General features: G+C 38.0%; 1 protein-coding gene across 2 annotated transcripts in view; it reads right to left on the reverse strand.

Moving 5' to 3' along the window:
- The window catches only part of KDM5B (lysine demethylase 5B), a 68,800-nt gene that overhangs the window by 54,128 nt on the left and 884 nt on the right, over positions 1 to 13,788 (reverse strand). Inside the window, exon 1 of one of the 2 annotated variants that reach the window (XM_064477345.1) lies at positions 6,508 to 6,526. The exons of the other annotated variant lie outside the window; for it this stretch is intronic. The gene's annotated coding sequence lies outside the window, so the exon portion shown is untranslated. Of the gene's footprint in view, positions 1 to 6,507; positions 6,527 to 13,788 lie in introns of those variants that run through there. 2 annotated transcript variants of the gene reach the window in all.

Here is a 13,788-nt window from a genome sequence, read left to right on the forward strand (position 1 = left end):
ACCTTTAATGAAAAAGAATATGAAAACAAATATATGTGTGTATATGCATGACTGGGACATTACATTGTACACCAAGAATTGATACACTGTAACTGACTATACTTCAATATAAACAAACAATTTGGAAACAAAGGGAACAATATTTTAGTAAAAACACATCATGTTCCTTATTTAGGTATGGGCAATTGTTATCAAGTGAGGTTCATACTATAGCACAAGGTTTACTTAGTTAAGGTGATACAAAAACTCTCACAGCTTTAGTGTTTAAATCTCTCCACAGCCAACAGGTAAGACTGCAAGAATAGATGTCCCCTTTAAAAAAAAGAAAAGAAAAGAAAAAAAGCAATTGCCCATACACCCAGTCAGCCCTCCTCAAAACTGTCAAGGTCATCAAAAACAAGAAATCTGAGAAACTGCCACAGCTAAGAGCCTGAAGCGACAGGACAATCAAATGTAATGTGGTGCCCAGATGAGATCCTGGAACAGAATAGGGACATTAGGTAAAAGCCAAGTTCATCTATGTAAGTTCTGGACTTGTGTTAAAGTCCTACCACCAAAAAGATCCTGAAAATACCAATGCAGTCAATTGCAAACATATACGGACTTCCAATAGCTGTATTAAGATAATAAATACCAAGGGATAAGAACTTTTGTTAAAATTATAATTCCTATAGGTAGGGCCTGGTAGAAGCCAATTGTTGGTTTTACACAACTTTTTGTTTAAAAGAATCTTTTAATTTCTGAATATTAAATATTCAGGAAGGCAAAGCACTATTTCTATGAACCATCTACTGGTAAATAAAAATATACCAGAAAAAAGAGACATGCCAAGGTATTTACTTAAGCATTAGTCCCAGTAAGTTCCTTTTTCACCACTTTTAATAAAACTTTGACATTATCTGTATTTACAGGGCTTCTAAATGATTTAAATATATTATTGTTAAAGCCATATGAAAATGTAAAATGGTCCTAGCATTGATACTGCTCCACAAACCTCAAAGAAACAGTTCCCTTCTAGGCCCTGCCACAGGAACAAGCTAAGTACCACCTGGTTTGTACACAGTAAGAGTAAGGGAATAACTGGATCAAATGCAGGCCTTCCTACTCCTCCAAAATGTCCTGAACAGATATCAGACAAAGTTCCCTGGAGGGATTCATGCAGACTTTTGGCATATCCCAGAAGTTGTATCAGGTCTATAATGAAAGTATCCTCTTCAAATTCACCAATGAGGAATCTTAAGAAAGTTAAGCCCCTAGAACAAATCATCTTCCACTTAAATGGGCTGACAATATGATGGTCAATCATAAACAGTTAACAGGAAAGCATATTTATTTCAGGTCATTCATAGACATCATACGGTCACTGAATAGTCCAGGAAAAATTTCTCCCTCTATAGCAACTGTAAGTGGTGCAAATACTACTTCAATAAGCCTGCACTAAGCCATATTATGATCAAGTAGCTATACTGCCAGTTTTTCTCCCAGGAAATTATTTAAGAAGTAGTTTTGACTGTTTGCTTTCATATCTAGGATCCTAGTGAGAAAATGACAATTTCTGGCAGAAAACTGAGACTGCAAAAGTGAAGAGATGCTTACACACTTCAGAAAGGTTCCAAAAATGATTTTTCAGGGAAAGAGGTTTTAAGAATGAGGTTGGACTCTGTCCCCTCAACCTTCACACAGCAACACCCAAACCTACCTGGGCACCAAGGGCAGAGAAAGTTAAACATCCCACACCCTAAGTTTAAGGCCTCATTAGATCTGTAAACACATGCTCTACCTTTAGTACTTCACAAACTGGTCCCTCCTGGAGGTTCAAAATCAAGGTCAGGAAAGGGACAGTAAGTAGTGACACTAAAAATCACCCTGAGCCTCAGAGAAGATACTAAAGGATTAAGAAATCTTTTGTTTTGCTTGATGTTCCATCTGAAGACACATCTGCAATTGTACTAAAAAAAAAAAAAAGTGTAAATAGTAAGCCATATATTCTACTAAACACAAATATTTAACAGCTATTCAGTCCTGCTGCAATTAAGACATATTAACTATGAGTCTAACAATAAAAGTAGAAATAATTTTAGAACATGTATGATCCCTAATGGCCATATGTGAAGTAAAAGACTGAAGCTTGAACCTGAACTGGAATTGCTAGCAAGCTGCTCTGTTTATCCCTAATCATCTAATCATCTGATACTGACACAACCTGCTTGTCTGTTCAATAAATATACTATAATCCTGACCCATGCTTCAAGGCTAGATCTCCTGTTTGAAAGAGAAAAGGATATACGAATACATAAGTAAGCTCAATTTAGGATGGTAAATAGGTCTTAAGTCCAAATATCTTAAAATAAATCTACCTTCTATCTCAGCGTTGTTGTAGAGATAGCACTGTCTTACTTCTTTAACATTTACTGCCACATTTAATAATCAATTTGAATTAAAAGATAACCCACTTTAACCTAAAATATGACGAAGTTCCAGCCTGAAAACTGGTTCTGATTTGAATGGCTGCCTGGTATCAGTGGGTCACACACTATAAAACTCTTCTATTATCTACTTTTCCAGATTTTAAATAGAGGATTTTTACAGCTGTGTCTAGAGTTGAGACCTAAGAACACCATCACCAAGAAGTCACCTAAGTCTGAAATATAGACTCTCAACAAAGCTGCTTTTTTCTTTCTTTGGCTTCCCAGCACATTTCCTGCAGCCTCCAGCTAGATCCCCTTCATTCCTTAAATGCTGGTGTTTCTGGGGGTTGTCATGTCATTCTATACTATTTTCCCCCTACCCCAAAGCCTTCCTCGACACCCCAGGCAGCCCCTTCCCCATACTCCACCCACCTCCACGTCCCCCCAACCCTAACATCTTCAACCATTCTATATACAATTTCCATTACTTGCACACCTCATACTACGTAATCTGGTTGCAGATCTTTCTCATCAGTAAACTATAAGTTCCCTTAAGTTAAAGCTGTTAACTGTAGAACCTTAACACAATTCCTGGCACTTACTGACATATCAATAAATGTACTGAACTGAACCCATAACCAATCTCAAGGACCCAACTCATTTCTTCATTCACCAGAGCTAACAAAAAGGATTCCCCAGGGGGGAGGGTATAGCTTAGTGGCAGAGCACACGCTTAGCATGCACGAGGTCATGGGTTCAATCCCCAGTACCTCTGTCAAATTAAAAATTAAATAAATAACCCTCATTCCCCACCCCCAAGAAAAAAGGATTTCCTAGTTTCCTGCAGTAGAACTGAGAATTTCTATTAATTCAAAGTCAATAGGTAAGAAAATTCCTTATATTAACAGCTGCCTAACCTCATCAAGGAAATACCAAACCGGTAGTTCTCAAACCTAGCAGAGCTTTCAAAGAAGCATGATGAGGAGCTTCTTACTTACATACTCTTCTAATTGAAGCTGAGTGGTCACTGAAATTGAAGAGCCAGGGGTTTCCACACAAATGAGCCAACCAACAGTAGATGAAAAGACTAAGCCCATACATACTGATAAACTAAAAAAATTTTATTTAAAATTTTGCAAATTTTATAGACAACTATAATAGACAAAATGAAATGGTACTGTAAAAAGTTTGGTATCATATATACGCAGCTTTCAATTTTTGACTTCCCTATACTATATTAGGATAGCCAAAAGAAAGCAAAGTAAGATCATACTCTCCTTCCCAAAAAGGCGCAGCTAATTTCTAGGATCTTTCTGAAAGAAGCCACAGGCCACCATGTATTAGAAGGAACACTGAACTTAGAAGCAAAAGTTTGGAATTCCCCAATCTGTCCTTTAAAACCTGTGCACCTTAGACAAGTCACTTAACTTCTCTCAGCACAGCTTATCTATAAAATTGCCCTACCTTAGCAGCAAGAACTAAGTTAACAAAAATGTTTTTTTGCTAAACTTATCAGAAAAAAAGGCAGCCTACCAGAATAGAAAGTGTAAGCAAAAAGAAAAAGATTGAGGGTGTGGAGAAAAGGGAACCCTCCTACACTGTTGGTGGGAGTGTAAATTGGTGCAGCCACTATGGAAAATAGAACGGAGGTTCCTTAAAAAAACTAAAAATAGAGCTACCATGATTCAGTAGTCCCACTCCTAGGCATATATCTGGAAAAGACGAAAACTCTAATTCAAAAAGATACACGCACCCCAATGTTCACAGTTGCACCACATACAACACAGCCAAGACATGGAAGCAACCTAAGTGTCCACTGACATATGACTGGATAAAGATGTGGTGTGTATATTTATACATATATACAGTGGAATACTACTCAGCCGTAAAAAGTATGAAATGCCATCTGCAGCAACATGGATGGACCTAGAGATTATCGTACTAAATGAAGTAAATCAGACAGAGAAAGACAAATATTGTATGATACCACTAAGCTACGCAGAAGCTAAAAAATTAGACAAATGAATTTATATACAAAACAGAAAGACTCACAGACACAGAAAACAAACTTAGGGTTACCAAGGGGAAAGGGGGAAGTACAGGATTAACAGATACAAACTACATAAATAAAATAGGTAAGCAACAAGGATTTACTGTATTAACATGAGAAACAAAATCCAATATCTTGTAATAACCTATAATGGAAAAGCAGCTGGAAAAAAATATGTATATACATAACTGAATCACTTTGCTGTGTACCTGAAACTAACACAATATTGTAAATCAACTATACTTCAATTAAAAAAAGTAAGATTCAACTTTCCACCAACCATCTCATGTAACCCTGTTGCATGTGGATATGTAAGAGGCAGCATAAAGAGTGGCCAAGAGCACTAACTCTGTACTGTGTCAGCTTAAGCCAGGCTCCACCACTTCGTGGTCAGGTGACCTTGAGCACATTCAGGCCTTATCATATAAAGGAGAGCCAGAATTATCCTCATTTCATAAGGCAGGCTAATGGAATAAAACTCTGAAAACAAGTCATGACCTCCAAGGCTGGAAGCTCAAGGATAACATGTAAGTAATGGAACATACATCAAAAGCCAAATGTTTGGATTCCAGCTCCACAATCCTTCCACAAAATCTCTATTCTGTGCAAGTTCTCACTTCCTAGCTAGTTAATACCAACCTCCAAAATCAAATTATCTTAGATCTTAAATCAAATTTTAAACCTTGTTGCCCTCAAAAAATCTTGATGAGCAATTAACTATCACATAACTCAAAGATCTATTTTATACATAAAAGATGGGAAAAGCTGCAAGGCTAGCAGTGGGGGAAAAAAAACGTGGTTATAGAGAGGAACCCAGAGGAGGTTGCCATCAAGTACAATTTTTAAAAAACCCAAATCCACACCCTACACAAATCCTTGAGGCCAGCCTTTCACTTGAAAATTTGGTGGCTATTCTCAATTTGTCCAAAATGCGTCCTAATATTGGATAACAGCCTCTCTGGGAGAAGAAAAAGCTTGGAATACCTGGAGTTTCACAAAATGGAGGTCATACTCCCAAAATTTGCTTCATAGACCTCACTCATTTCCATGCCCTCAACCCCCATCCCTCAAATAAAAAGATACCAAAGTACTAATCCTAAAAGATCCTCACTCTTCCATCCAAGTTAAAGCCTGGCGAAGATGAGCCATTCCCATCTGGTTTAAATGTCACCAAATGACGAGTTGGTACAACCGCACAGAAAATTGGGAGGATTTTGCCTTAAAGACCTTGTAATTATGCGGTTTTGATAGGGATTTGTTCTTTGTCCCTGGAGTTAGAAGGGTGGAGCAGATGTTCAGGTATCTGTATGCCTCATAGGAGCACATGCTGAATAAAAGTCCCACTAAGTGCTGAAAATACAGGTTTAAACTGAGTTCTCTAACACTACAAATTATTCAAGCTGTGAGGTGGCAAGAATTAACACAGGAATACAGAAAAATCTGCCTAGGGCCACATGAGAAACATAGCTGTAAAGAGAAGGCTCAGCCTAGCTACAAGCTCACAACTAAAAAACTCAGCATTCTTAAAGATTTTAGAACTTGATATATACCATTATTAGACAGTGTTTTAACACATCTAGAAAGCAGAAGTGAGTGAACTGCTTGACTGAAGAAAAAAACAAAAAAGCCACACCAGGAGAAATACAACATATATGGGTCCACCTAAGAAACAAAGTCCCGTAACAGAAGATACATAGTTGAACAAAAAAATTGGAGGATTCAGAGGGGAAGGATATAGCTCAAGTGGTAGAGTGCATGCTTAGCATGTATGGGGTTCTGGGTTCAATCCCTGGTACCTCCTCTAAGAACAAATAAGTAAATAAACCTGATTACCTCCTCCCACCAAAAAAAATAAAATAAAAAAGGAGAATTCAGATTTGTATGATTATATAGGCGTTCTAATCAGCTTTGTTTTTAAAAAGTTTGCCTACTTGTTATTAAAAGAACAAAATCAGGCTCTGCCCTGAGCATCAAAGGTAAAGCTTTTCTTGCCACCTGTGGTACTTTTCTCCCCACTTTACAAGTAATTTAAAGGTTCAATCTACTAACCCTCTTGTCAGGCAGGATTGGGATAGTTAAACTGTTAGATAAAACATAATGCACTCCATCTGCAGGGCTTCCACAGCATCACAGCCATCCCTAGGGGAAATTAAAGTAATCTTAAACACTTTTTAACAAATAAAGCTCGGTGAATACAAACTTTTGCCCATATACACACGCTATGCATAACACACATGTACTACACATTTTCTGAAATAGCTTGCAACAGCTCTACCTGAAAGTTTTATTTCAATTAATTTTTTAAAAAACCCAAGTACAGAAAAGCTTTATCTAAATCAATGGAAGAATTACATTCTGTATATTCTAGTTATGACACTAGGCTTTTGGCTTTTCAAGTTTCACTTTTAAAAATTCTTTTGCTATAGGGAAAACGAGGGTTATGTATTTGGCCCTAACCTCTGTCTCTAAATCTGTCCCCAGACCCTTCTTAGCTGTGAGCAAATAAAGCTTTTGGGATTTAAGCTCCTTGCAATCCATCAATTAATTAATCTGGACAGCAGCCCTAGGTCAGTGTCAGATCTCCTTATAGCAGATGAGAAGGCATACATTGGAAAAAGAAATGACTTTGTCCAAGGTCATGATGGATTCAAGTTAGATTCAAGATTCTACCCACTTATTTCTAAAAATCTAGAAATACTGACTCCTTTTACATAATAGGAAAAAAAATCCACACACACTTTCCTTGTTAAAGCTTATTTTTATAACTGCAAAATACTTCTTAAATTTTACATTTATTGTTATCAATATGAAAATGAGAAAGCAGAAAGAGAAGCCATTGTGAGACAGCTTCAACAAGAACTGGCTCACACCCTAAAGAAGCAGTCCATGTTGGAGGCTTCACTGGAGGTCATATCACGTTATTATACTAATTTAGAAGATGAGGCACAGGATTTAAAGAAACTATGTCAAATCACAAGTCAATTGCAAGAAGCACAGGATCGACACACAGAGACCATGAGATGTGCTGAGAAGGCACAGGATCACATGCAAAAGCTTGAAAAGCTTGAAACTGAAAATTCCAAGTTAAAAGTTACAATCAAAAAGCAAGCAGGCAAAATTGAACAGCTTCAGAAAAACCTGTTAAGTACAAGTTTGAGGATGAAAAGGAACAATTAAAGAAATTAACTGAGTTAAAGCAATCTCTGGAATATAGTCTGGATAAAGAAATAAAGAAAAATGATGAATTAGAAAAAGAGATTACTAGATATAAGGAACTCTTAAAAATGACAAGAAGGAAGTTAAATGAATATGAAACTGGAGAGATTAGTTTCCATGGAAATTTAAAAACCAATCAAATTGAAATAGATATTCATACTAATATGCTCAAACATAAGATTGATGATCTTACAACAAAACTGGAAACTACATCTTTAAAATGTCTACATCTGGATGCAAAAAATCAAATTCTTCAACAGGAGTTATTATCTCTGAAAGTAAAGCAAAAGAAATGTGAAAACTAGAGAATAAAGAGAAATTGGAACAAGAAGTAGTAAACCTTAAAGTCATATAGAAATGAATATGGCAGAACAGTCAAGTAGAGCAGTATCAACGGGAGAGTGAAGAACGAGCAAGACAGGATATACTAGAAAAATTAGAAGATGTCAACCTATGTTTACAGACACAAGCCGCATCTCAAGAAAACTTAGAGCAGTTAAGAGAGAATAATAATTCTTCAAAAAGAAGTCAAATGGAACTCAGAATTAAAGATCTGGAATCTGAACTCTCCAAAATGAAAAGTTTTCAAGAAGATTCTAATAAAAACACAATTGGAAAAATACAAGCAACTCTACCAAAAAGAACAAAAAGTAAGAAAGTCATTGGCAAATTGCAAATGATGTGACCGACAAGGGACTAATTTCCAAAATATACAAACAGCTCATACATACACCTTAATATCAAAAAAACAAGAAACCCAATCCAAAAATGGGCAGAAGACCTTAACAAGCAATTCTCCAGTGAAGACATACAAATGGCCAATAGGCAGATGAAAAAAAAGCTCAGAATGCATTGCTAACTGTCAGAGAAACGCAAATCAAAACTACAGTGAAATATCACCTCACACCAGCCATCATTAAAAGTCTACAAACAATAAATGCTGGAGAGGGTGTGGAGAAAAGGGAACCCTCTTACACTGTTGGTGGGAGTGTAGATTGGTGCAGCCACTATGGAGGACAGTATGCAGGTTCCTTAAAAAACTAAAAATAGACTTACCATGTGATCCAGCAATCCCACTCTTGGGCATATACTTAGAGAAAAATATAATTCAAAAAGACACATGCACACCAATGTTCAAAGCAGCACTATTCACAAAAGCCAAGACACGGAAACAACCCAATGTCCATCAACTGATGACTGGATAAAGATACAGTATAAATATACAATGGAATACTACTCAGCCATACCAAAGAATAAAATAATGCCATTTGCAGCAACATGGATGGACCTAGAGATCCATCCATATTGCCTTCTGCTCTTACACCTAGAAAAACAGGTAAAGAGACTATATTCTCTATGGTTTTGGGTATACTTAAATAATTTTCATAATAAAAAAATTCCATGTACACCCTGCAAATGAAGGCTCTTGCAGAACAAGTAACTAGTCCTTAGTCTAGAAAGCAAGCTTAACTGATTAAAAAACAAACTCCCCAGACGAACAGACTGGATGACTCTAGGCCATGTCTAAAGGTGTATGGCAATGATGCTTCAAGAGGAATGGTCCAGAATTAAAGATCTGATGTTTAAAAAAAAAAAGTCTCAGTCAAATTCCACATCTTTGTTCCAAAAATCTTACAATTATGGAACAAAAATGTCTTACTGCCCTAGAGGCAGCTTCTTCTCATTAGTCTTCATAAACTTGGGAACTGAAAAACCAAAATCACCACAGAACTCATCTAATAGTTAATGACAGAAAAGGGAGCATTTTTGGAAGAATTTTTTGAGGTGTACAAAGGTAGTCTCTCATTCTTCTCTTTAATCCCATGCTAGGATACACCAGTTAATAAAATACTTAGGAAATCCTTGTGAAGCTGCATACAATTTTCGTGTATAAAACAAATTTCTCACAACTCAGAGTTTAAAATACAGATACCAGTTTCTCAAACTTAATCTAAAGTAAATGAGAATGACCCAGTGACATGGCTTTCCCAGAGTATCACTCCACGGACCCACTCATTTCAAAGGGGCTCATCAGTGTGCCTCTGGTGATTCCTTCTCAAAGGACTCAAACTTAGAAATTTCAAAAAGGAAAGTATAGCCACCTCTTCAGTTCTCAACATTAATCCCACCTAATTTAATTTTTTCTTGAGTCTGCAATGATTTTCTGCACTTAAAAACAGGTATACTAGCATAATCTCCAGAGCATATCTAACTCTCTTGGAAAGGAAACATCAAACCACAGCTCAACGCAAGGATTGTACAACGAGGAAAGCAAGGTCCTTCTAGGTTACTGGTTTTAAAATCCATAGATGGGCTTTGCAAGGAGGTACCCAAGTAGGCATCCTGTAACCTAAATCCAAGACCCTAATTAATTAGCACTTTCATATTGGGGCATGAGCTCTCCCTTTATCCTTTTCTATAACCAAACTTTAGTGTGGTCCAATTAAAACAATGAGAGGTTGCAAAAGCCTACAAGAAGATCCCATTTACAGCACATAAACCGCCCCCTCCCCTTTTTAATCAAACAGTTTGCAATAATGTTTTTATCTTTCTAAAAGAAAATTCTCTCACTGGCAGATTTCTATCTGCCTATATTATGTAAATAAGTAAGCAAGTTTCCTATTGGCTCTATCAATCAGAAATAAAGAAAATTAAGTACCTTAGAGACAAAGAAGGAAATTGAGGGTTAATTTTCTCTAGTTTTTGTTATCAGTGTCTCAGTAATGAACTCAACCCCAAGTCTTAATTCAAAACATTAACACTTTTCAAAGGCAATTCTCTATTCATTTTGCTCTTTAAAAAGGTTTATACTGCATGTTTAAACAAAATTTTTTTATAACCGCAGGAAGGGAAACTTTTCCAATAGGGGGTGGGGAATGTGAATCTTTAGCCCCCTCATATATTTGTAGTATCACTCACATTACATTCTAAGAAACTATTAATTTATTGATTAGTTCACTAAGAGGTATAGCTAGATGGATGTTTGTGGCTCCTCGTGTGACCAATTTACCACTGGCAAAGTCAAATTTAGCTAAACACCCATTCAAAGACTACAACAAATGAAGTTTGTTCTTAATTTCGTTTAAGGAAGACACATTCTAACTAAAACTGTAGGACTTACTCCAGCCTCCTACCAAATGAGAAAGAAAAGTTTTTCTTTTGAGCAGTAGAATCCTAAATTCATCTTAAAAAGTAGTTACAATTGGGTACAGGCTTTCTCTTGGGGATGATGATGTTCTAACACTGATTGTGGTGATGTTATGTAAAACTGTGAAAACACTAAAAACTATTGAATCTCACACTTTAAATTGATGAACTGTATGGTATACGAATCACAGCTAAATAAAGCTGTTATTTTTTTTTAAATAATTTTAAATTCTTCCTTCACTCAAGTATGTTTCTATTGATAAGCCTTTCCCTCAAATGTTAAAGATGTAAGGTGGCAAGGAATCACAACTAGAGAAAAATTTCATGACGCCAAAGAAATTGGGAAAACAACAGGATTAAGCCAAAGTCAAGAAAACCTAAAATTAGAGAGAATGATAGGTTGGAATAGAGAAAAAGAGCTTGGTATCATTAACACCTCCACCATACAAAGAAATGTGTGTTTAAGTTCCACCTTGTTCCTAAAGGTGGAACCAAAAGGCTGACTCAAAGCTGCTGACTGTATCGAAACACTTGCAAGTTTTACACTTTGGCTATACAGATGAAGGGATCAAACTAACAACCACAGGAAGTTAAAGTTGAAAAATGTATCTACTGTGCCATCTGGGGTCTGACTTAAATAAATCCCTGACTTCTGAACACCAGAGAAAAAAACTGTGTAACCTGCCCATCTATGGCCAAGTGTTACATGTTTGAGGGCAACAAAGAAGGTTATTAAAGCCATCAAATACATTCTAATCAAACTCAGGAGACTTAGAAAAGTATTTACTGAGCAGCCAACTATTTTCTGCCTAATAGTTACACCCTAAAAGTAATCATCTCCAAATACTACAAAGCGGCATGGAAAATATAATTTGTCCTTAAAAAGAAATCTAAGTACATCAAGAAAGAAATAAACATTTGCATTCTAAAGGTAACAAAACCAGAAGTCAGACCGTTAACAAAATAAAATAAAATTTTAAAGAGCAGCCCAAGAAACAAGCCTAGTAATCCTACATACTTGATGTAACTTGAAAAAAGGTTTGTTTACATTCCTCTTTAAACTTATAACTCAGGATTTGAGTACCAACTTCTTGATTTATTACATTTTGTCACATTTATCTTCCTGTATTTTCATACATTTGTGAACCCCAAGGTTTTAGCAATTTAGGACCATCACTGAGAAGAAACTATAAGCTGAAGCTCCATAAGTACCATTAATTAAAAATGCAAAGATAAAGACAAAAGGAAACAGAAATGCTTTATAATTCTTCCCCTTACCTCAGAGAAATAAAATACCAATAGACCAAATCCCCACTTTAATACAGCCACTTGTATTCCAAAAACTCAGTGGCCATAAATTATCTAGAAACACAGGCATTTTACAGCTATTGCCATGGAAAATATTTCCTACCTCTTGGTTTTTTTGGGTTGCTTTATTTCAATTATATGAAACCACTTGTTCACAGTTTTCTAAAACAAAACGGTTTCTAAAACAAAGACGGTTTACATCCTCATCTCTTAAGAATCCTTTGTTCCAACAAGACCTTTCTTCAAGAGCTACAACTTATGAAAATATTTCCCTTTTCTCTAGTTGTATCAACAACGAATACTCCCCAACTCTTTCCATTTGGCACAGGAGTTTGTTAAACAAAGGAGGAAGCAAGCCTCCTCTACACAAAAGAAGTCTTCAAAACAGAGCATTGGTTTTGTTTGTGGATTATTTATTTGTGCCTCTTTAACACCTTCCTCGGACTGTAGTACGTACCACTCTCAATACAAAATGGTGGCCATCATGTCTGTCTGACATTCAGAATGGGGAAATGGAGCAAGATCACACATTTTGCAAAGCTTACCATTAATATCCTAGCCAGGACAAGGACATGAGGAGCCAGACCTAACCAGAGTAACACTATCTTTTTGGGAAAAGAGCCCTACAAAGGGCACAGGATAAGAAAGTAGATGAAAGGTTTACCCCAGCCCTAGTACACCACAATACCAACATGGAGGACAACTCACTCCCAGGAGTGACTGCACACATTTGGGCCACCGAGAACTTACTCAAGTTGCCTAGTTTCTGAACAAAATCCCATTGATGCAAACGTAGAATATTCATATTCACCGTTCCTAACGTACAGCTCAACTGCTACCTGTACATGACCTATTCTTCCAGAACTAAAACCTTGGCTCCAAACACCCGGCACAACTTCAGCAGGCCTCTTTGCGCTCTAACCGGAACGCACTTCCCTTAAGCAACAATCAACCCTGCCCACTTCTTGATAGAAATGCATCTATTTTCAAACATTTCCCCCATACTAGCTGGCCAGTTATTTTCGAACCATATATTTCATCTCCATGTTCAAACTGGCCCAAGAAAAACTAAAGTATGGTGTCCCCGGTTCAATTTGAGGGGGAGGGGAAGGGAGCTGGGGTAAGGAAGACTTATTGCGGGGTCTCCCTCAAAACAGCTCTCCAGAGCAGAACGGTTACGCACAGAACCCCCGCAACTCAAACGTCACTACAAAGAGCAAGCCGAAGACAGACAGGGGCGGGAGGGGGGTCTCCCTCCGTGCGGGCGGGGGCGAAGTGGGGACAAGATTCTCAAACTGTAGAAAAGCAGTTGAATCTCCTTCCAACGGTCCCGGGCCGTCCAACCGCCGTTAGGCCGCCTCGGCGTCGGCCGGCCCGAGAGGGGGGCACAGCCCGGGGGTCGGGAGCGTCCGGGTCGTGGCTGGGGGTGGGGCGGGGGGGGAAGGGGTGCCCGCCGGGCTTCCCCGCAGACGTTACAGCCGTTGGGGACCGTTTCAGGAACACCCACCCTCAAGCCCACCCGGGCCGGGGGCTGCGCGGGGGCCTCAGCTCCAGGTCGCGACACGGGGCGGCATCCGTCTCCGGGGTGACACCTCCCGCTGCAGGCGGCCCTCGGGACAGGGGCCCGGCCGGCCCCCAGGCTCACGCCCCCTCAGCAAG

Source organism: Camelus dromedarius, chromosome 21 (assembly GCF_036321535.1).
Source record: "Camelus dromedarius isolate mCamDro1 chromosome 21, mCamDro1.pat, whole genome shotgun sequence".
NCBI lineage: Eukaryota > Metazoa > Chordata > Mammalia > Artiodactyla > Camelidae > Camelus > Camelus dromedarius.